The sequence below is a fragment of the Oncorhynchus mykiss genome, chromosome 13 (genome assembly GCF_013265735.2).
Source record: "Oncorhynchus mykiss isolate Arlee chromosome 13, USDA_OmykA_1.1, whole genome shotgun sequence".
In the NCBI taxonomy this organism is placed as follows: domain Eukaryota; kingdom Metazoa; phylum Chordata; class Actinopteri; order Salmoniformes; family Salmonidae; genus Oncorhynchus; species Oncorhynchus mykiss.
In genome coordinates this window covers 33040323-33062939 of record NC_048577.1, presented here as the reverse complement: position 1 = coordinate 33062939, position 22617 = coordinate 33040323, and the positions used below count along the sequence as shown (strand labels likewise).

At 48.9% G+C, this 22617-nt stretch overlaps 1 protein-coding gene across 1 annotated transcript in view; it reads right to left on the bottom strand.

Annotated features, from left to right (window-relative positions):
- The window catches only part of LOC110486146 (retinoic acid receptor alpha), a 229140-nt gene that overhangs the window by 167556 nt on the left and 38967 nt on the right, over window positions 1-22617 (bottom strand). The window contains exon 2 of the mRNA XM_036940799.1: window positions 18961-19058. The gene's annotated coding sequence lies outside the window, so the exon portion shown is untranslated. The remainder of the gene's footprint in view (window positions 1-18960; window positions 19059-22617) is intronic.

Below are 22617 nucleotides of genomic sequence, written 5' to 3'. Positions count from 1 at the left end.
AAGGGGTTAGAGAGAGAGAGAAGAGTGGAGGGAAAGGGTTAGAGAGAGAGAGAAGAGTGGGGGGAAAGGGTTAGAGAGAGAGAGAAGAGTGGAGGGAAAGGGTTAGAGAAAGATAGAAGAGTGGAGGGAAAGGGTTAGAGAGAAAGAGAGAAGAGTGGAGGGAAAGGGTTAGAGAGAGAGAAAAGAGTGGAGGGAAAGGGTTAGAGAAAGAGAGAAGAGTGGAGGGAAAGGGTTAGAGAGAGAGAGAGAAGAGTGGAGGGAAAGGGTTAGAGAGAGAAAGAGTGGAGGGAAAGGGTTAGAGAGAGAGTGAAGAGTGGAGGGAAAGTGTTAGAGAGAGAGTGAAGAGTGGAGGGAAAGGGTTTGAGAGAGAGAGAAGAGTGGAGGGAAAGGGTTGGGGTTAGAGAGAGAGAAGAGTGGAGGGAAAGGGTTGGAGAGAGAGAAGAGTGGAGGGAAAGGGTTAGAGAGAGAGATAAGAGTGGAGGGAAAGGGTTAGAGAGAGAGAGAATAGTGGAGGGAAAGGGTTAGGGTTAGAGAGAGAGAAGAGTGTAGGGAAAGGGTTTGGACTAGAGAGAGAGAAGAGTGGAGGGAAAGGGTTGGGGTTAGAGAGAGAAGAGTGGAGGGAAAGGGTTAGGGTTAGAGAGAGAGAAGAGTGGAGGGAAAGGGTTAGGGTTAGAGAGAGAGAAGAGTGGAGGGAAAGGGTTAGAGAAAGAGAGAAGAGTGGAGGGAAAGGGTTAGAGAGAGAGAGAGAAGAGTGGAGGGAAAGGGTTAGAGAGAGAAAGAGTGGAGGGAAAGGGTTAGAGAGAGAGTGAAGAGTGGAGGGAAAGTGTTAGAGAGAGAGTGAAGAGTGGAGGGAAAGGGTTTGAGAGAGAGAGAAGAGTGGAGGGAAAAGGGTTGGGGTTAGAGAGAGAGAAGAGTGGAGGGAAAGGGTTGGAGAGAGAGAAGAGTGGAGGGAAAGGGTTAGAGAGAGAGATAAGAGTGGAGGGAAAGGGTTAGAGAGAGAGAGAATAGTGGAGGGAAAGGGTTAGAGAGAGAGAAGAGTGTAGGGAAAGGGTTTGGACTAGAGAGAGAGAAGAGTGGAGGGAAAGGGTTGGGGTTAGAGAGAGAAGAGTGGAGGGAAAGGGTTAGGGTTAGAGAGAGAGAAGAGTGGAGGGAAAGGGTTAGGGTTAGAGAGAGAGAAGAGTGGAGGGAAAGGCTTGGGTTAGAGAGAGAGAAGAGTGGAGGGACAGGGTTGGGGTTAGAGAGAGAGAAGAGTGAATGGAAAGGGTTAGAGAGAGAGAGAAGAGTGGAGGAAAAGGGTTAGAGAGAGAGAGAAGAGTGTAGGGAAAAGGTTAGAGAGAGAGAGAAGAGTGGAGGGAAAGGGTTAGAGAGAGAGAAGAGTGGAGGGAGGGGGTTAGAGAGAGAGAGAAGAGTGGATGGAAAGGGTTAGAGAGAGAAGAGTGGAGGGAAAGGGTTAGAGAGAGAGAGAAGAGTGGAGGGAAGGGGTTAGAGAGAGAGAGAAGAGTGGAGGGAAAGGGTTAGAGAGAGAGAGAAGAGTGGGGGGAAAGGGTTAGAGAGAGAGAGAAGAGTGGAGGGAAAGGGTTAGAGAAAGATAGAAGAGTGGAGGGAAAGGGTTAGAGAGAAAGAGAGAAGAGTGGAGGGAAAGGGCTTTAGAGAGAGAGAAAAGAGTGGAGGGAAAGGGTTAGAGAAAGAGAGAAGAGTGGAGGGAAAGGGTTAGAGAGAGAGAGAGAAGAGTGGAGGGAAAGGGTTAGAGAGAGAAAGAGTGGAGGGAAAGGGTTAGAGAGAGAGTGAAGAGTGGAGGGAAAGTGTTAGAGAGAGAGTGAAGAGTGGAGGGAAAGGGTTTGAGAGAGAGAGAAGAGTGGAGGGAAAGGGTTGGGGTTAGAGAGAGAGAAGAGTGGAGGGAAAGGGTTGGAGAGAGAGAAGAGTGGAGGGAAAGGGTTAGAGAGAGAGAGAATAGTGGAGGGAAAGGGTTAGGGTTAGAGAGAGAGAAGAGTGTAGGGAAAGGGTTTGGACTAGAGAGAGAGAAGAGTGGAGGGAAAGGGTTGGGGTTAGAGAGAGAAGAGTGGAGGGAAAGGGTTAGGGTTAGAGAGAGAGAAGAGTGGAGGGAAAGGGTTAGGGTTAGAGAGAGAGAAGAGTGGAGGGAAAGGGTTAGAGAAAGAGAGAAGAGTGGAGGGAAAGGGTTAGAGAGAGAGAGAGAAGAGTGGAGGGAAAGGGTTAGAGAGAGAAAGAGTGGAGGGAAAGGGTTAGAGAGAGAGTGAAGAGTGGAGGGAAAGTGTTAGAGAGAGAGTGAAGAGTGGAGGGAAAGGGTTTGAGAGAGAGAGAAGAGTGGAGGGAAAAGGGTTGGGGTTAGAGAGAGAGAAGAGTGGAGGGAAAGGGTTGGAGAGAGAGAAGAGTGGAGGGAAAGGGTTAGAGAGAGAGAGAATAGTGGAGGGAAAGGGTTAGAGAGAGAGAAGAGTGTAGGGAAAGGGTTTGGACTAGAGAGAGAGAAGAGTGGAGGGAAAGGGTTGGGGTTAGAGAGAGAAGAGTGGAGGGAAAGGGTTAGGGTTAGAGAGAGAGAAGAGTGGAGGGAAAGGGTTAGGGTTAGAGAGAGAGAAGAGTGGAGGGAAAGGCTTGGGTTAGAGAGAGAGAAGAGTGGAGGGAAAGGGTTGCGACTAGAGAGAGAGAAGAGTGGAGGGAAAGGGTTGGGGTTAGAGAGAGAGAAGAGTGAAGGGAAAGGGTTAGAGTTTGAGAAGAGTGGAGGGAAAGGGTTAGAGAGAGAGAAGAGTGGAGGGAAATGGTTAGAGAGAGAGAGAAGAGTGGAGGGAAAGGGTTAGAGAGAGAGAGAAGAGTGGAGGGAAAGGGTTGGGGTTAGAGAGAGAGAAGAGTGAAGGGAAAGGGTTAGAGTTTGAGAAGAGTGGAGGGAAAGGGTTAGAGAGAGAGAAGAGTGGAGGGAAATGGTTAGAGAGAGAGAGAAGAGTGGAGGGAAAGGGTTAGAGAGAGAGAGAAGAGTGGAGGGAAAGGGTTGGGGTTAGAGAGAGAGAAGAGTGGAGGGAAAGGGTTGGAGAGAGAGAAGAGTGGAGGGAAAGGGTTAGAGAGAGAGAGAAGAGTGGAGGGAAAGGGTTAGGGTTAGAGAGAGAGAAGAGTGGAGGGAAAGGGTTGGGGTTAGAGAGAGAGAGAAGAGTGGAGGGAAAGGGTTGGGGTTAGAGAGAGAGAAGAGTGGAGGGAAAGGGTTGGGGTTAGAGAGAGAGAGAAGAGTGGAGGGAAAGGGTTGGGGTTAGAGAGAGAGAAGAGTGGAGGGAAAGGTTTGGAGAGAGAGAAGAGTGGAGGGAAAGGGTTAGAGAGAGAGAGAAGAGTGGAGGGAAAGGGTTAGAGAGAGAGATAAGAGTGGAGGGAAAGGGTTAGGGTTAGAGAGAGAGAAGAGTGGAGGGAAAGGGTTAGGGTTAGAGAGAGAGAAGAGTGGAGGGAAAGGGTTGGGGTTAGAGAGAGAGAAGAGTGGAGGGAAAGGGTTGGGGTTAGAGAGAGAAGAGTGGAGTGAAAGGGTTAGGGTTAGAGAGAGAAGAGTGGAGGGAAAGGGTTAGGGTTAGAGAGAGAGAAGAGTGGAGGGAAAGGGTTGGGTTTGAGAGAGAGAAGATTGGAGGGAAAGGGTTGGGACTAGAGAGAGAGAAGAGTGGAGGGAAAGGGTTGGGGTTAGAGAGAGAGAAGAGTGAAGGGAAAGGGTTAGAGATTGAGAAGAGTGGAGGGAAAGGGTTAGAGAGAGAGAAAAGTGGAGGGAAAGGGTTGGGGTTAGAGAGAGAGAAGAGTGGAGGGAAAGGGTTGGGGTTAGAGAGAGAGAAGAGTGGAGGGAAAGGTTTAGAGAGAGAGAGAAGAGTGGAGGGAAAGGGTTAGAGAGAGAGAGAAGAGTGGAGGGAAAGGGTTGGGGTTAGAGAGAGAGAAGAGTGGAGGGAAAGGCTTGGGGTTGGGGTTAGAGAGAGAGAGCAGAGTGAAGGGAAAGGGTTAGAGAGAGAGAGAAGAGTGGAGGGAAAGGGTTAGAGATTGGGAAGAGTGGCGGGAAAGGGTTGGGGTTAGAGAGAGAGAAGCATGTAGGGAAAGGGTTAGGGTTAGAGAGAAGAGTGGAGGGAAAGTTAGAGAGAGAGAGAGAAGAGTGGAAGGAAAGGGTTAGAGAGAGAGAAGTGGAGGGAAATGGTTGGGGTTAGAGAGAGCGAGCAGAGTGGAGGGAAAGGGTTAGGGTTAGAGAGAGCGAGCAGAGTGGAGGGAAAGGGAAAGGGTTAGAGAGAGCGAGAAGTGTGGAGGGAAAGGGTTGGAGTTAGAGAGAGAGAAGAGTGGAGGGAAATGGTTGGGGTTAGAGAGAGAGGGAAAAGTGGAGGGAAAGGGTTGGGGTTAGAGAGAGAGAAGAGTGGAGGGAAAGGGTTGGGGTTGGAGAGAGAGAGAGGAGAGTGGAGGGAAAGGGTTAGAGCGAGAGAGAGTGGAGGGAAAGGGATAGGGTTAGAGAGAGAGGGCAGAGTGGAGGGAAAGGGTTAGAGAGAGAGAGCAGAGTGGAGGGAAAGGGTTAGAGAGAGAGAGAAGAGTGGAGGGAAAGGGTAGGGGTTAGAGAGAGAGAGAAGAGTGGAGGGAAAGGGTAGGGGTTAGAGAGAGAGAGAAGAGTGGAGGGAAAGGGTTATGGTCAGAGAGAGAAAGAAGAGTTTTAGGGAAAGGGTTAGAGAGAGAGAGAAGAGTGGAGGGAAAGGGTTTGGACTAGAGAGAGAGAAGAGTGGAGGGAAAGGGTTGGGGTTAGAGAGAGAAGAGTGGAGGGAAAGGGTTAGGGTTAGAGAGAGAGAAGAGTGGAGGGAAAGGGTTAGGGTTAGAGAGAGAGAAGAGTGGAGGGAAAGGCTTGGGTTAGAGAGAGAGAAGAGTGGAGGGAAAGGGTTGCGACTAGAGAGAGAGAAGAGTGGAGGGAAAGGGTTGGGGTTAGAGAGAGAGAAGAGTGAAGGGAAAGGGTTAGAGTTTGAGAAGAGTGGAGGGAAAGGGTTAGAGAGAGAGAAGAGTGGAGGGAAATGGTTAGAGAGAGAGAGAAGAGTGGAGGGAAAGGGTTAGAGAGAGAGAGAAGAGTGGAGGGAAAGGGTTGGGGTTAGAGAGAGAGAAGAGTGAAGGGAAAGGGTTAGAGTTTGAGAAGAGTGGAGGGAAAGGGTTAGAGAGAGAGAAGAGTGGAGGGAAATGGTTAGAGAGAGAGAGAAGAGTGGAGGGAAAGGGTTAGAGAGAGAGAGAAGAGTGGAGGGAAAGGGTTGGGGTTAGAGAGAGAGAAGAGTGGAGGGAAAGGGTTGGAGAGAGAGAAGAGTGGAGGGAAAGGGTTAGAGAGAGAGAGAAGAGTGGAGGGAAAGGGTTAGAGAGAGAGAGAAGAGTGGAGGGAAAGGGTTAGGGTTAGAGAGAGAGAAGAGTGGAGGGAAAGGGTTGGGGTTAGAGAGAGAGAGAAGAGTGGAGGGAAAGGGTTGGGGTTAGAGAGAGAGAAGAGTGGAGGGAAAGGGTTGGGGTTAGAGAGAGAGAAGAGTGGAGGGAAAGGTTTGGAGAGAGAGAAGAGTGGAGGGAAAGGGTTAGAGAGAGAGAGAAGAGTGGAGGGAAAGGGTTAGAGAGAGAGATAAGAGTGGAGGGAAAGGGTTAGGGTTAGAGAGAGAGAAGAGTGGAGGGAAAGGGTTTGGACTAGAGAGAGAGAAGAGTGGAGGGAAAGGGTTGGGGTTAGAGAGAGAAGAGTGGAGTGAAAGGGTTAGGGTTAGAGAGAGAAGAGTGGAGGGAAAGGGTTAGGGTTAGAGAGAGAGAAGAGTGGAGGGAAAGGGTTGGGTTTGAGAGAGAGAAGATTGGAGGGAAAGGGTTGGGACTAGAGAGAGAGAAGAGTGGAGGGAAAGGGTTGGGGTTAGAGAGAGAGAAGAGTGAAGGGAAAGGGTTAGAGATTGAGAAGAGTGGAGGGAAAGGGTTAGAGAGAGAGAAAAGTGGAGGGAAAGGGTTGGGGTTAGAGAGAGAGAAGAGTGGAGGGAAAGGGTTGGGGTTAGAGAGAGAGAAGAGTGGAGGGAAAGGTTTAGAGAGAGAGAGAAGAGTGGAGGGAAAGGGTTAGAGAGAGAGAAGAGTGGAGGGAAAGGGTAAGAGAGAGAGAGAAGAGTGGAGGGAAAGGGTTGGGGTTAGAGAGAGAGAAGAGTGGAGGGAAAGGGTTGGGGTTGGGGTTAGAGAGAGAGAGCAGAGTGAAGGGAAAGGGTTAGAGAGAGAGAGAAGAGTGGAGGGAAAGGGTTAGAGATTGGGAAGAGTGGCGGGAAAGGGTTGGGGTTAGAGAGAGAGAAGCATGTAGGGAAAGGGTTAGGGTTAGAGAGAAGAGTGGAGGGAAAGTTAGAGAGAGAGAGAGAAGAGTGGAAGGAAAGGGTTAGAGAGAGAGAAGTGGAGGGAAATGGTTGGGGTTAGAGAGAGCGAGCAGAGTGGAGGGAAAGGGTTAGGGTTAGAGAGAGCGAGCAGAGTGGAGGGAAAGGGAAAGGGTTAGAGAGAGCGAGAAGTGTGGAGGGAAAGGGTTGGAGTTAGAGAGAGAGAAGAGTGGAGGGAAATGGTTGGGGTTAGAGAGAGAGGGAAAAGTGGAGGGAAAGGGTTGGGGTTAGAGAGAGAGAAGAGTGGAGGGAAAGGGTTGGGGTTGGAGAGAGAGAGAGGAGAGTGGAGGGAAAGGGTTAGAGCGAGAGAGAGAAGAGTGGAGGGAAAGGGTTAGATAGAGAGAAAAGAGTGGAGGGAAAGGGTTAGAGAAAGAGAGAAGAGTGGAGGGAAAGGGTTAGAGAGAAAGAGAGAAGAGTGGAGGGAAAGGGTTAGAGAGAAAGAGAGAAGAGTGGAAGGAAAAGGTTAGAGAGAGAGAAAAGAGTGGAGGGAAAGGGTTAGAGAAAGAGAGAAGAGTGGAGGGAAAGGGTTAGGGAGAGAGAGAAGAGTGGAGGGAAAGGGTTAGAGAGAGAGAAGAGTGTAGGGAAGGGGTTAGGGTTAGAGAAGAGTGGAGGGAAGGGGTTAGGGTTAGAGAGAGAAGAGTGGAGGGAAAAGGTTGGGGTTAGAGAGAGAGAGAAGAGTGGAGGGAAAGGGTTAGAGAGAGAGAAAAGTGGAGGGAAGGGGTTTGGATTAGAGAAGAGTGGAGGGAAAGGGTTGGGGTTAGAGAGAGAGAAGAGTGGAGGGAAAGGGTTGGGGTTAGAGAGAGAGAGAAGAGTGGAGAGAAAGGGTTGGGGTTAGAGAGAGAAAAGAGTGGAGGGAAAGGGTTGGGTTAGAGAGAGAGAGAAGAGTGGAGGGAAAGGGTTGGGTTAGAGAGAGAGAAGAGTGGAGGGAAAGGGTTGGGACTAGAGAGAGAGAAGAATGGAGGGACAGGGTTGGGGTTAGAGAGAGAGAAGAGTGAATGGAAAGGGTTAGAGAGAGAGAGAAGAGTGGAGGAAAAGGGTTAGAGAGAGAGAGAAGAGTGTAGGGAAAAGGTTAGAGAGAGAGAGAAGAGTGGAGGGAAAGGGTTAGAGAGAGAGAAGAGTGGAGGGAGGGGGTTAGAGAGAGAGAAGAGTGGAGGGAGGGGGTTAGAGAGAGAGAAGAGTGGATGGAAAGGGTTAGAGAGAGAAGAGTGGAGGGAAAGGGTTAGAGAGAGAGAGAAGAGTGGAGGGAAGGGGTTAGAGAGAGAGAGAAGAGTGGAGGGAAAGGGTTAGAGAGAGAGAGAAGAGTGGGGGGAAAGGGTTAGAGAGAGAGAAGAGTGGAGGGAAAGGGTTAGAGAAAGATAGAAGAGTGGAGGGAAAGGGTTAGAGAGAAAGAGAGAAGAGTGGAGGGAAAGGGTTAGAGAGAGAGAAAAGAGTGGAGGGAAAGGGTTAGAGAAAGAGAGAAGAGTGGAGGGAAAGGGTTAGAGAGAGAGAGAGAAGAGTGGAGGGAAAGGGTTAGAGAGAGAAAGAGTGGAGGGAAAGGGTTAGAGAGAGAGTGAAGAGTGGAGGGAAAGTGTTAGAGAGAGAGTGAAGAGTGGAGGGAAAGGGTTTGAGAGAGAGAGAAGAGTGGAGGGAAAGGGTTGGGGTTAGAGAGAGAGAAGAGTGGAGGGAAAGGGTTGGAGAGAGAGAAGAGTGGAGGGAAAGGGTTAGAGAGAGAGATAAGAGTGGAGGGAAAGGGTTAGAGAGAGAGAGAATAGTGGAGGGAAAGGGTTAGGGTTAGAGAGAGAGAAGAGTGTAGGGAAAGGGTTTGGACTAGAGAGAGAGAAGAGTGGAGGGAAAGGGTTGGGGTTAGAGAGAGAAGAGTGGAGGGAAAGGGTTAGGGTTAGAGAGAGAGAAGAGTGGAGGGAAAGGGTTAGGGTTAGAGAGAGAGAAGAGTGGAGGGAAAGGGTTAGAGAAAGAGAGAAGAGTGGAGGGAAAGGGTTAGAGAGAGAGAGAGAAGAGTGGAGGGAAAGGGTTAGAGAGAGAAAGAGTGGAGGGAAAGGGTTAGAGAGAGAGTGAAGAGTGGAGGGAAAGTGTTAGAGAGAGAGTGAAGAGTGGAGGGAAAGGGTTTGAGAGAGAGAGAAGAGTGGAGGGAAAAGGGTTGGGGTTAGAGAGAGAGAAGAGTGGAGGGAAAGGGTTGGAGAGAGAGAAGAGTGGAGGGGAAGGGTTAGAGAGAGAGATAAGAGTGGAGGGAAAGGGTTAGAGAGAGAGAGAATAGTGGAGGGAAAGGGTTAGAGAGAGAGAAGAGTGTAGGGAAAGGGTTTGGACTAGAGAGAGAGAAGAGTGGAGGGAAAGGGTTGGGGTTAGAGAGAGAAGAGTGGAGGGAAAGGGTTAGGGTTAGAGAGAGAGAAGAGTGGAGGGAAAGGGTTAGGGTTAGAGAGAGAGAAGAGTGGAGGGAAAGGCTTGGGTTAGAGAGAGAGAAGAGTGGAGGGACAGGGTTGGGGTTAGAGAGAGAGAAGAGTGAATGGAAAGGGTTAGAGAGAGAGAGAAGAGTGGAGGAAAAGGGTTAGAGAGAGAGAGAAGAGTGTAGGGAAAAGGTTAGAGAGAGAGAGAAGAGTGGAGGGAAAGGGTTAGAGAGAGAGAAGAGTGGAGGGAGGGGGTTAGAGAGAGAGAGAAGAGTGGATGGAAAGGGTTAGAGAGAGAAGAGTGGAGGGAAAGGGTTAGAGAGAGAGAGAAGAGTGGAGGGAAGGGGTTAGAGAGAGAGAGAAGAGTGGAGGGAAAGGGTTAGAGAGAGAGAGAAGAGTGGGGGGAAAGGGTTAGAGAGAGAGAGAAGAGTGGAGGGAAAGGGTTAGAGAAAGATAGAAGAGTGGAGGGAAAGGGTTAGAGAGAAAGAGAGAAGAGTGGAGGGAAAGGGTTAGAGAGAGAGAAAAGAGTGGAGGGAAAGGGTTAGAGAAAGAGAGAAGAGTGGAGGGAAAGGGTTAGAGAGAGAGAGAGAAGAGTGGAGGGAAAGGGTTAGAGAGAGAAAGAGTGGAGGGAAAGGGTTAGAGAGAGAGTGAAGAGTGGAGGGAAAGTGTTAGAGAGAGAGTGAAGAGTGGAGGGAAAGGGTTTGAGAGAGAGAGAAGAGTGGAGGGAAAGGGTTGGGGTTAGAGAGAGAGAAGAGTGGAGGGAAAGGGTTGGAGAGAGAGAAGAGTGGAGGGAAAGGGTTAGAGAGAGAGATAAGAGTGGAGGGAAAGGGTTAGAGAGAGAGAGAATAGTGGAGGGAAAGGGTTAGGGTTAGAGAGAGAGAAGAGTGTAGGGAAAGGGTTTGGACTAGAGAGAGAGAAGAGTGGAGGGAAAGGGTTGGGGTTAGAGAGAGAAGAGTGGAGGGAAAGGGTTAGGGTTAGAGAGAGAGAAGAGTGGAGGGAAAGGGTTAGGGTTAGAGAGAGAGAAGAGTGGAGGGAAAGGGTTAGAGAAAGAGAGAAGAGTGGAGGGAAAGGGTTAGAGAGAGAGAGAGAAGAGTGGAGGGAAAGGGTTAGAGAGAGAAAGAGTGGAGGGAAAGGGTTAGAGAGAGAGTGAAGAGTGGAGGGAAAGTGTTAGAGAGAGAGTGAAGAGTGGAGGGAAAGGGTTTGAGAGAGAGAGAAGAGTGGAGGGAAAAGGGTTGGGGTTAGAGAGAGAGAAGAGTGGAGGGAAAGGGTTGGAGAGAGAGAAGAGTGGAGGGAAAGGGTTAGAGAGAGAGATAAGAGTGGAGGGAAAGGGTTAGAGAGAGAGAGAATAGTGGAGGGAAAGGGTTAGAGAGAGAGAAGAGTGTAGGGAAAGGGTTTGGACTAGAGAGAGAGAAGAGTGGAGGGAAAGGGTTGGGGTTAGAGAGAGAAGAGTGGAGGGAAAGGGTTAGGGTTAGAGAGAGAGAAGAGTGGAGGGAAAGGGTTAGGGTTAGAGAGAGAGAAGAGTGGAGGGAAAGGCTTGGGTTAGAGAGAGAGAAGAGTGGAGGGACAGGGTTGGGGTTAGAGAGAGAGAAGAGTGAATGGAAAGGGTTAGAGAGAGAGAGAAGAGTGGAGGAAAAGGGTTAGAGAGAGAGAGAAGAGTGTAGGGAAAAGGTTAGAGAGAGAGAGAAGAGTGGAGGGAAAGGGTTAGAGAGAGAGAAGAGTGGAGGGAGGGGGTTAGAGAGAGAGAGAAGAGTGGATGGAAAGGGTTAGAGAGAGAAGAGTGGAGGGAAAGGGTTAGAGAGAGAGAGAAGAGTGGAGGGAAAGGGTTAGAGAGAGAGAGAAGAGTGGGGGGAAAGGGTTAGAGAGAGAGAGAAGAGTGGAGGGAAAGGGTTAGAGAAAGATAGAAGAGTGGAGGGAAAGGGTTAGAGAGAAAGAGAGAAGAGTGGAGGGAAAGGGTTAGAGAGAGAGAAAAGAGTGGAGGGAAAGGGTTAGAGAAAGAGAGAAGAGTGGAGGGAAAGGGTTAGAGAGAGAGAGAGAAGAGTGGAGGGAAAGGGTTAGAGAGAGAAAGAGTGGAGGGAAAGGGTTAGAGAGAGAGTGAAGAGTGGAGGGAAAGTGTTAGAGAGAGAGTGAAGAGTGGAGGGAAAGGGTTTGAGAGAGAGAGAAGAGTGGAGGGAAAGGGTTGGGGTTAGAGAGAGAGAAGAGTGGAGGGAAAGGGTTGGAGAGAGAGAAGAGTGGAGGGAAAGGGTTAGAGAGAGAGAGAATAGTGGAGGGAAAGGGTTAGGGTTAGAGAGAGAGAAGAGTGTAGGGAAAGGGTTTGGACTAGAGAGAGAGAAGAGTGGAGGGAAAGGGTTGGGGTTAGAGAGAGAAGAGTGGAGGGAAAGGGTTAGGGTTAGAGAGAGAGAAGAGTGGAGGGAAAGGGTTAGGGTTAGAGAGAGAGAAGAGTGGAGGGAAAGGGTTAGAGAAAGAGAGAAGAGTGGAGGGAAAGGGTTAGAGAGAGAGAGAGAAGAGTGGAGGGAAAGGGTTAGAGAGAGAAAGAGTGGAGGGAAAGGGTTAGAGAGAGAGTGAAGAGTGGAGGGAAAGTGTTAGAGAGAGAGTGAAGAGTGGAGGGAAAGGGTTTGAGAGAGAGAGAAGAGTGGAGGGAAAAGGGTTGGGGTTAGAGAGAGAGAAGAGTGGAGGGAAAGGGTTGGAGAGAGAGAAGAGTGGAGGGAAAGGGTTAGAGAGAGAGATAAGAGTGGAGGGAAAGGGTTAGAGAGAGAGAGAATAGTGGAGGGAAAGGGTTAGAGAGAGAGAAGAGTGTAGGGAAAGGGTTTGGACTAGAGAGAGAGAAGAGTGGAGGGAAAGGGTTGGGGTTAGAGAGAGAAGAGTGGAGGGAAAGGGTTAGGGTTAGAGAGAGAGAAGAGTGGAGGGAAAGGGTTAGGGTTAGAGAGAGAGAAGAGTGGAGGGAAAGGCTTGGGTTAGAGAGAGAGAAGAGTGGAGGGAAAGGGTTGCGACTAGAGAGAGAGAAGAGTGGAGGGAAAGGGTTGGGGTTAGAGAGAGAGAAGAGTGAAGGGAAAGGGTTAGAGTTTGAGAAGAGTGGAGGGAAAGGGTTAGAGAGAGAGAAGAGTGGAGGGAAATGGTTAGAGAGAGAGAGAAGAGTGGAGGGAAAGGGTTAGAGAGAGAGAGAAGAGTGGAGGGAAAGGGTTGGGGTTAGAGAGAGAGAAGAGTGAAGGGAAAGGGTTAGAGTTTGAGAAGAGTGGAGGGAAAGGGTTAGAGAGAGAGAAGAGTGGAGGGAAATGGTTAGAGAGAGAGAGAAGAGTGGAGGGAAAGGGTTAGAGAGAGAGAGAAGAGTGGAGGGAAAGGGTTGGGGTTAGAGAGAGAGAAGAGTGGAGGGAAAGGGTTGGAGAGAGAGAAGAGTGGAGGGAAAGGGTTAGAGAGAGAGAGAAGAGTGGAGGGAAAGGGTTAGGGTTAGAGAGAGAGAAGAGTGGAGGGAAAGGGTTGGGGTTAGAGAGAGAGAGAAGAGTGGAGGGAAAGGGTTGGGGTTAGAGAGAGAGAAGAGTGGAGGGAAAGGGTTGGGGTTAGAGAGAGAGAGAAGAGTGGAGGGAAAGGGTTGGGGTTAGAGAGAGAGAAGAGTGGAGGGAAAGGTTTGGAGAGAGAGAAGAGTGGAGGGAAAGGGTTAGAGAGAGAGAGAAGAGTGGAGGGAAAGGGTTAGAGAGAGAGATAAGAGTGGAGGGAAAGGGTTAGGGTTAGAGAGAGAGAAGAGTGGAGGGAAAGGGTTAGGGTTAGAGAGAGAGAAGAGTGGAGGGAAAGGGTTGGGGTTAGAGAGAGAGAAGAGTGGAGGGAAAGGGTTGGGGTTAGAGAGAGAAGAGTGGAGTGAAAGGGTTAGGGTTAGAGAGAGAAGAGTGGAGGGAAAGGGTTAGGGTTAGAGAGAGAGAAGAGTGGAGGGAAAGGGTTGGGTTTGAGAGAGAGAAGATTGGAGGGAAAGGGTTGGGACTAGAGAGAGAGAAGAGTGGAGGGAAAGGGTTGGGGTTAGAGAGAGAGAAGAGTGAAGGGAAAGGGTTAGAGATTGAGAAGAGTGGAGGGAAAGGGTTAGAGAGAGAGAAAAGTGGAGGGAAAGGGTTGGGGTTAGAGAGAGAGAAGAGTGGAGGGAAAGGGTTGGGGTTAGAGAGAGAGAAGAGTGGAGGGAAAGGTTTAGAGAGAGAGAGAAGAGTGGAGGGAAAGGGTTAGAGAGAGAGAAGAGTGGAGGGAAAGGGTAAGAGAGAGAGAGAAGAGTGGAGGGAAAGGGTTGGGGTTAGAGAGAGAGAAGAGTGGAGGGAAAGGCTTGGGGTTGGGGTTAGAGAGAGAGAGCAGAGTGAAGGGAAAGGGTTAGAGAGAGAGAGAAGAGTGGAGGGAAAGGGTTAGAGATTGGGAAGAGTGGCGGGAAAGGGTTGGGGTTAGAGAGAGAGAAGCATGTAGGGAAAGGGTTAGGGTTAGAGAGAAGAGTGGAGGGAAAGTTAGAGAGAGAGAGAGAAGAGTGGAAGGAAAGGGTTAGAGAGAGAGAAGTGGAGGGAAATGGTTGGGGTTAGAGAGAGCGAGCAGAGTGGAGGGAAAGGGTTAGGGTTAGAGAGAGCGAGCAGAGTGGAGGGAAAGGGAAAGGGTTAGAGAGAGCGAGAAGTGTGGAGGGAAAGGGTTGGAGTTAGAGAGAGAGAAGAGTGGAGGGAAATGGTTGGGGTTAGAGAGAGAGGGAAAAGTGGAGGGAAAGGGTTGGGGTTAGAGAGAGAGAAGAGTGGAGGGAAAGGGTTGGGGTTGGAGAGAGAGAGAGGAGAGTGGAGGGAAAGGGTTAGAGCGAGAGAGAGTGGAGGGAAAGGGATAGGGTTAGAGAGAGAGGGCAGAGTGGAGGGAAAGGGTTAGAGAGAGAGAGCAGAGTGGAGGGAAAGGGTTAGAGAGAGAGAGAAGAGTGGAGGGAAAGGGTAGGGGTTAGAGAGAGAGAGAAGAGTGGAGGGAAAGGGTAGGGGTTAGAGAGAGAGAGAAGAGTGGAGGGAAAGGGTTATGGTCAGAGAGAGAAAGAAGAGTTTTAGGGAAAGGGTTAGAGAGAGAGAGAAGAGTGGAGGGAAAGGGTTTGGACTAGAGAGAGAGAAGAGTGGAGGGAAAGGGTTGGGGTTAGAGAGAGAAGAGTGGAGGGAAAGGGTTAGGGTTAGAGAGAGAGAAGAGTGGAGGGAAAGGGTTAGGGTTAGAGAGAGAGAAGAGTGGAGGGAAAGGGTTGGGTTAGAGAGAGAGAAGATTGGAGGGAAAGGGTTGGGACTAGAGAGAGAGAAGAGTGGAGGGAAAGGGTTGGGGTTAGAGAGAGAGAAGAGTGAAGGGAAAGGGTTAGAGATTGAGAAGAGTGGAGGGAAAGGGTTAGAGAGAGATAAGAGTGGAGGGAAAGGGTTGGGGTTAGAGAGAGAGAAGAGTGGAGGGAAAGGGTTGGGGTTAGAGAGAGAGAAGAGTGGAGGGAAAGGGTTAGAGAGAGAGGAGTGGAGGGAAAGGGTAAGAGAGAGAGAGGGAAGAGTGGAGGGCAAGGGTTGGGGTTAGAGAGAGAGAAGAGTGGAGGGAAAGGGTTGGGGTTAGAGAGAGAGAAGAGTGGAGGGAAAGGGTTGGGGTTGGGGTTAGAGAGAGAGAGCAGAGTGAAGGGAAAGGGTTAGAGAGAGAGAGAAGAGTGGAGGGAAAGGGTTAGAGATTGAGAAGAGTGGCGGGAAAGGGTTGGGGTTAGAGAGAGAGAAGAGTGGAGGGAAAGGGATAGAGAGAGAGAGAGAAGCATGTAGGGAAAGGGTTAGGGTTAGAGAGAAGAGTGGAGGGAAAGGGTTAGAGAGAGAGAGAAGATTGGAAGGAAAGGGTTAGAGAGAGAGAGAAGTGGAGGGAAATGGTTGGGGTTAGAGAGAGCGAGCAGAGTGGAGGGAAAGGGTTAGGGTTAGAGAGAGCGAGCAGAGTGGAGGGAAAGGGAAAGGGTTAGAGAGAGCGAGAAGAGTGGAGGGAAAGGGTTGGGGTTAGAGAGAGAGAAGAGTGGAGGGAAATGGTTGGGGTTAGAGAGAGAGGGAAAAGTGGAGGGAAAGGGTTGGGGTTAGAGAGAGAGAAGAGTGGAGGGAAAGGGTTGGGGTTGGAGAGAGAGAGAGGAGAGTGGAGGGAAAGGGTTAGAACGAGAGAGAGTGGAGGGAAAGGGATAGGGTTAGAGAGAGAGGGCAGAGTGGAGGGAAAGGGTTAGAGAGAGAGAGCAGAGTGGAGGGAAAGGGTTAGAGAGAGAGAGAAGAGTGGAGGGAAAGGGTAAGAGAGAGAGAGAAGAGTGGAGGGAAAGGGTTGGGGTTAGAGAGAACAGAGTGGAGGGAAAGGGTAGGGGTTAGAGAGAGAGAGAAGAGTGGAGGGAAAGGGTTATGGTCAGAGAGAGAAAGAAGAGTTTTAGGGAAAGGGTTAGAGAGAGAGAGAAGAGTGGAGGGAAAGGGTTTGGACTAGAGAGAGAGAAGAGTGGAGGGAAAGGGTTGGGGTTAGAGAGAGAAGAGTGGAGGGAAAGGGTTAGGGTTAGAGAGAGAGAAGAGTGGAGGGAAAGGGTTAGGGTTAGAGAGAGAGAAGAGTGGAGGGAAAGGGTTGGGATAGAGAGATAGAAGAGTGGAGGGAAAGGGTTGGGACTAGAGAGAAAGAAGAGTGGAGGGAAAGGGTTGGGACTAGAGAGAGAGAAAAGTGGAGGGAAAGGGTTGGGGTTAGAGAGAGAGAAGAGTGAAGGGAAAGGGTTAGAGATTGAGAAGAGTGGAGGGAAAGGGTTAGAGAGAGAGAAGAGTGTAGGGAAACGGTTAGAGAGAAAAAAGAGTGGAGGGAAAGATTTAGAGAGAGAGAAGAGTGGGGGGAAAGGGTTGGGGTTAGAGAGAGAGAAGAGTTGAGGGAAAGGGTTAGAGAGAGAGAAGAGTGGAGGGAAAGGGTTGGGGTTAGAGAGAGAGAAGAGTGGAGGGAAAGGGTTGGGGTTAGAGAGAGAGAAGAGTGGAGGGAAAGGGTTGGGGTTAGAGAGAGAGAAGAGTGGAGGGAAAGGGTTAGAGAGAGAGAAGAGTGGAGGGAAAGGGTTAGAGCGAGAGAGAGTGGAGGGAAAGGGATAGGGTTAGAGAGAGAGGGCAGAGTGGAGGGAAAGGGTTAGAGAGAGAGAGCAGAGTGGAGGGAAAGGGTTAGAGAGAGAGAGAAGAGTGGAGGGAAAGGGTAAGAGAGAGAGAGAAGAGTGGAGGGAAAGGGTTGGGGTTAGAGAGAACAGAGTGGAGGGAAAGGGTAGGGGTTAGAGAGAGAGAGAAGAGTGGAGGGAAAGGGTTATGGTCAGAGAGAGAAAGAAGAGTTTTAGGGAAAGGGTTAGAGAGAGAGAGAAGAGTGGAGGGAAAGGGTTTGGACTAGAGAGAGAGAAGAGTGGAGGGAAATGGTTGGGGTTAGAGAGAGAAGAGTGGAGGGAAAGGGTTAGGGTTAGAGACAGAGAAGAGTGGAGGGAAAGGGTTAGGGTTAGAGAGAGAGAAGAGTGGAGGGAAAGGGTTGGGATAGAGAGAGAAGAGTGGAGGGAAAGGGTTGGGACTAGAGAGAAAGAAGAGTGGAGGGAAAGGGTTGGGACTAGAGAGAGAGAAAAGTGGAGGGAAAGGGTTGGGGTTAGAGAGAGAGAAGAGTGAAGGGAAAGGGTTAGAGATTGAGAAGAGTGGAGGGAAAGGGTTAGAGAGAGAGAAGAGTGTAGGGAAACGGTTAGAGAGAGAGAAGAGTGGAGGGAAAGATTTAGAGAGAGAGAAGAGTGGAGGGAAAGGGTTGGGGTTAGAGAGAGAGAAGAGTGGAGGGAAAGGGTTGGGGTTAGAGAGAGAGAAGAGTGGAGGGAAAGGGTTGGGGTTAGAGAGAGAGAAGAGTGGAGGGAAAGGGTTGGGGTTAGAGAGAGAGAAGAGTGGAGGGAAAGGGTTAGAGAGAGAGAAGAGTGGAGGGAAAGGGTTGGGGTTAGAGAGAGAGAAGAGTGGAGGGAAAGGGTTGGGGTTAGAGAGAGAGAAGAGTGGAGGGAAAGGGTTGGGGTTAGAGAGAGAGAGAAGAGTGAAGGGAAAGGGTTAGAGAGAGAGAAGAGTGGAGGGAAAGGGTTAGAGATTGAGAAGGGTGGAGGGAAAGGGTTGGGATTAGAGAGAGAGAGAAGAGTGGAGGGAAAGGGTTGGGGTTAGAGAGAGAAGAGTGGAGGGAAAGGGTTAGAGAGAGAGAGAGAGAGAAGAGTGGAGGGAAAGGGTTGGGGTTAGAGAGAGAGGGAAAAGTGGAGGGAAAGGGTTAGGGTTAGAGAGAGAGAGAAGAGTGGAGGGAAAGGGTTGGGGTTAGAGAGAGGGAAAAGTGGAGGGAAAGGGTTGGGGTTAGAGAGAGAGAAGAGTGGAGGGAAAGGGTTGGGGTTGGAGAGAGAGAGAGGAGAGTGGAGGGAAAGGGTTGGGGTTAGAGAGAGAGGAGAGTGGAGGGAAAGGGTTGGGGTTAGAGAGAGAGAAGAGTGGAGGGAAAGGGTTAGAGAGAGAGAAGAGTGGAGGGAAAGGGTTAGGGTTAGAGAGAGAGAGAGAAGAGGGGAGGGAAAGGGTTAGGGTTAGAGAGAGAAGAGTGGAGGGAAAGGGTTAGGGTTAGAGAGAGAGAGAGAGAGAGAGAGAGAAGAGGGGAGGGAAAGGGTTAGGGTTAGAGAGAGAGAAGAGTGGAGGGAAAGGGTTAGGGTTAGAGAGAGAGAAGAGTGGAGGGAAAGGGTTAGGGTTAGAGAGAGAGAGAAGAGGTGAGGGAAAGGGCTAGGGTTAGCGAGAGAGAGAGAAGAGTGGAGGGAAAGGGTTAGTAATTTAGGTATAGAAAGAGAGATGGGGGGGCTAAGTGAAGAGAGAGAATGGAGAGAGTAAATTGAAGAGAGAAAGACATTTTACTCAACTTTTCCTTTTTTTATTCGCACGGGAGGGGTAAACGGTCATTATCGATTTGCTAACGTTACTTGATCATGAAGCATGACGTTAGCTAGCAAGAGTCGGCTGTGTATTGTCAGCTAACCGAACGTGTACGGACAAGAAAATAAACCCTTTGTCTGCACATCCTTGTGATTTTTTTGTTGCAGTGTTCAAGAGTGCTAAGACGTTTCAGAAGCGTTTTTCAATTGGAGCTGCGGACCACGACCGGCGCGTTGCCAGCCACAACGAACGGTAAGGCAAGGATGTAGTATGAATTGAAAAGTAGATCTCTTTCGTCACTCCGCTCCTCAGACTCCCCTCCTCTCGTAAGGCGGGGAACAGGGCCTCAAGTCTAACAGCAGTGTGTCGTCGTCAGTGTGAGAGAGCTCTTTTTGAGCTGAGCAACATCAAAAGCTGGGCACGAGTCCCAGTGGGGCTGGGGAGGAAGCCTAGATGATAACACCAGCGTTTGCCAGTGTGTGTGTGTGTGTGTGTGTGTGTGTGTGTGTGTGTGTGTAGCGATAAACATAGAGGGGGGGGGGGGGGGGGGGGTCGCTGGCCGTAGCTGTAGAAGCCTTGCAGCTCTAGTCAGTTGAGTTGTTCCTGCTGATGCAAGGTCGGCCAGTGAAAGACCGATACATGTGAATGAATATGCCTGGTTGCCTGTGGGTACACTACACTGTAGGTTGAATGGGTTTGGAAAAATGCATTGACGCGGCCTGTATGAATTTGTCCCTGTGAGTGCAGGGTGACAGTGTATTTTTGGTGTGTTCCTGTATCCACGTGTCCGTTCGAGTCTGGATTCGTCTGTGTGAGTCCGCGATTGGGATCGTGATTGGGATCGTGTGTGTGTGTGTTCCTGGGAGAGTGGAAATTAGAACAAAGTTGAAATTAGAACAGGCTGGAAATCCGGCTAGAACAGGCTGGACTACACAGCCAAGGGATAGAGGGACTCCCTTTTTTTCTCCCACTCTAGTTCCTTTTCCAACAGTCTTTTTCATGCTTTCCTCGCCTTCCCCCCTCTTCCTCGTCTCCGCTCTCCCCCCCTGGCATTCCCAGGCAACTAAACATATTTTGGCATGGCGAAACGACATCCAGAGAGGTTATTTGAGGATAAACACACACAAGTACACATGCTTGCGCACACACACGCACACACTACATAGGAGTTCACTCATGCACTCCTTCCACAAACAGAAAGACAAAAACGTGTTTGATATGCATGAGAACACACACCTGTTCACATAGTGTACACACACACCCATTCCCAATGCCACACCTGACTCAGAAAGCGGACTGATTATTTGGCATAGATTAGAGCATGTCGTTGGCAGACAGCCAAGCACCATGGAAGAGGCTTACCTTGCACCGTGGCAAAGCCCTAACCCCGGAGAAACAGCCGTGTCAGACTGCTATTAACCTCCCAAAGCAGTGGTCTGCCATGGCAGTGACATAGGCATCTATAATAAGAAAGAGAGAGAAGATATTAGCTTTAGTACGCATAGCTCTCCACGAGAGTCAGTCTCTCACAGTCTTTCTCTGTCTCTGTCTCTCACAGTCTGTCTCTTTCTCTCTCTCTCTCTCTCTCTCTCTCTCTCTCTCTCACAGTCTCACTCTCTCACACAGTCTCTCACTCTCTCACACAGTCTCTCTCTCTCTCACAGTCTCTCTCTCTCACACAGTCTCTCTCTCTCTCACACAGTCTCTCTCTCTCTCTCTCTCTCTCTCTCACACAGTCTCTCTCACACAGTCTCTCTCTCTCTCACACAGTCTCTCTCACACAGTCTCTCTCTCTCTCACACAGTCTCTCTCTCTCTCACACAGTCTCTCTCTCTCACACAGTCTCTCTCATATAAATGCAACAATTTCAAAGATTTTACTGAGTTAACAGTTCATATATGGAAATCAGTCAATTGAAATAAATTCATTATGCCCCAATCTATGAATTTGACATGACTGGGAATCCAGACATGAATCTGTTGGTCACAGACACCGTTAAAAAAAGGTAGGGGTGACCACCATTTGCCTCATGCAGCGCAACACGTCTCTTTCGCATAGAGTTGATCAGGCTGTTGATTGTGGCCTATGGACTGTTGTTTCACCCCTCAATGGCTGTGCGAAGTTTCTGGATATTGGCGTGAACTGGAACACGCTGTCGTACATATCGATCCAGAGTAGAGGTCGACCGATTAATCAGAATGGCCGATTTCAAGTTTTCATAACAATCGGAAATCGGTATTTTTTGACGACGATTTTGCCAAATGATTTATTTTTATACCTTTATTTAACTAGGCAAGTCAGTTAAGAACACATTCTTATTTTCAATGACAGCCTAGGAACGGTGGGTTAACTCCCTTGTTCAGAGGCAGAACGACAGATTTTCACCTTGTCAGCTCGGGGGATCCAAACTTGCAACCTTACAGTAAACTTGTCCAACGCTCTAACCACCTGCCTCTCATTGCACTCCACGAGGAGCCTGCCTGTTACGCAAATGCAGTGGAAGCCAAGGTAAGTTGCTAGCTAGCATTAAACTTATCTTATAAAAAACAATCAATCATAATCACTAGTTATGGTTGATGATATTACTAGTTTATCTAGCGTGTCCTGCGTTGCATATAATCAAAAGCGCATTTGCGAAAAAAGCACAATCGTTGGACGACTGTACCTAACCATAAACACCAATGCCTTTCTTAAAATCAATACACAGAAGTATATATTTTTAAACCTGCATATTTAGCTAAAAGAAGTCCAGGTTAGCAGGCAATATTAACCAGGTGAAACTGTGTCACGTTTGAAACGCTAATAGCGTTTCAAACGTCACTCGCTCTGAGACTTGAGTAGTTATTCCCCTTGCTCTCAACAGCACATCGCTATTGTTGATGTGTTCCTTGTTCGAGCCCAAGTAGGGACGAGACGGAAGCTATACTGTTACACTGGCAATACTATAGTGCCTATAAGAACATCAAATAGTCAAAGGTATATGAAATACAAATGGTATAGAGAGAAATAGTCCTATAAATACTATATTAACTACAACCTAAAACCTCTTACCTTGGAATATTGAAGTCTCATGTTAAAAGGAACCACCAACTTTCATATGTTCTCATGTTCTGAGCAAGGAACTCAAATGTTAGCTTTTTTACATGACAAAGTAAAAGTGCAATTTTTTGCCAACACTTTGTTTTTGCATTATATAAACCAAATTGAACATGTTTCATTATTTATTGGAGGCTAAATTGATTTTTATTGATATATTATATTAAGTTCAAATAAGTGTTCATTCAGTATTGTTGTAATTGTCATTATTACAAATAAAGAAAGAAATAAAAAAAAAATCGGCAGATTAATCGGTATTGGCTTTTTTTGGTTCTCCAATAATCGGTATCGGCGTTGAAAAATCATAAATCGGTCGACCTCTAATCCAGAGCATCCCAAACATGCTCATTGGGTGACATGTCTGGTGAGTATACAGGCCATGGAAGAACTGGGACATTTTCAGCTTCCAGTAATTGTGTACAGATCCTTTCGACACGGGGCCGTGCATCAGCATGCTGAAACATGAGGTGATGGCGGCGGAGAATGGCACGACAATCGGCCTCAAGATCTCGTCACTGTATCTCTGTGCATTCAGATTGCCATCGATAAAATGTGTGTTCATTGTCCGTAGCTTATGCCTTCCCATACCATTACACCATGACACACTCTGTTCACAATGTTGACATCAGCAAACTGCTCGCCCACATGACACCATACACGCTGTCTGCCATCTGCCCAGAACAGTTGAGACCCGGGATTCATCTGTGAAGAGCACACTTCTCCAGAATGCCAGTGGCCATCGAAGGTGAGCATTTGCCCACTGAAGTTGGTTACAACGCCAAACTGCAGTCAGGTCAAGACCGTGGTAAGGACGACGAGCACGCTGATGGACTTCCCTGGGACAGTTTCTGACAGTTGGTGCAGAAATTATTAGGTCTGGCGCAAACCCACAGTTTCATCAACTGTCCGGCTGGCTGGCATCAGGCGTTTCCGCAGGTGAAGAAGCCTGATGTGGAGGTCTTGGGTTGGTGTAGTTACACGTGGTCTGCGGTTGTGAGGCCGGTTGGGCGTACTGCTAAATTCTCTAATATGAGGTTGGAGGTGGCTTATGGTAGAGAAATTAACATTCCATTTTTAGCTCTGGTGGACATTACTGCAGTCAGCACGCCAATTGCACACTCCCTCAAAACTTGAGACTTCTGCAGCGTTGTGTGACAAAACTGCACACTTTAGAGTGGCCTGTTACTGTCCCCAGCACAAGGTGCACCTGTGTAATGATCGTGCTGCTTAATCGGCTTCTTTATATGCCACACCTGACAGGTAGATGGATTATCTCGGCAAAGGAGAAATGCTCACTAACAGGGATGTAAATAAATATGTGCACAAAATTTGAGAGAAATAAGCTTTTTGTGTGTATGGAACACTTCTGGGATATTTTATTTCAGCTCATGAAACCAACACTTTACATGTTGTGTTTATACTTTAGTTCAGTGTACTATATGAGGCAGATAGGAGGGCGGCAGAGAAATGTAAAAAAAAAAAAAAGAAAAGAAGGGAGTAGGGAGAGAATCTCCTTGAATCTCCTTCCCTCTCATCTCGCACTAAATGTCCATTGCATCTGAGAGGAGTGTGAGAGGAATGGGAGGGGGCAGGAAGATGGTGGGTGTGTGTGTCCGAATGCAAATGATGCTGTTCTCCAGTACACTTGCTAGCTGCCATGTCCTTTCATCATAACCGGTGTGTTACTGTTTGTGCCTACAGTACGAATATCATAAAGGTGTGTGTATTTTTGTTCCTTGACCGTAACTGAGTCCACACTGTGTGTGGTTCTCTCCCCTGCTCCCTGGGCTGTAGTAATGCCGTAGGATTGTTTTCTCTATCAAATAAATGCTATGAAAGATTTAGGGTGGACCCCAGACACTAGCTAACAAACTACTCAGTCAGGCTGAGTTATTGAACCCCCCGTCTTCTCTCAGACAACTA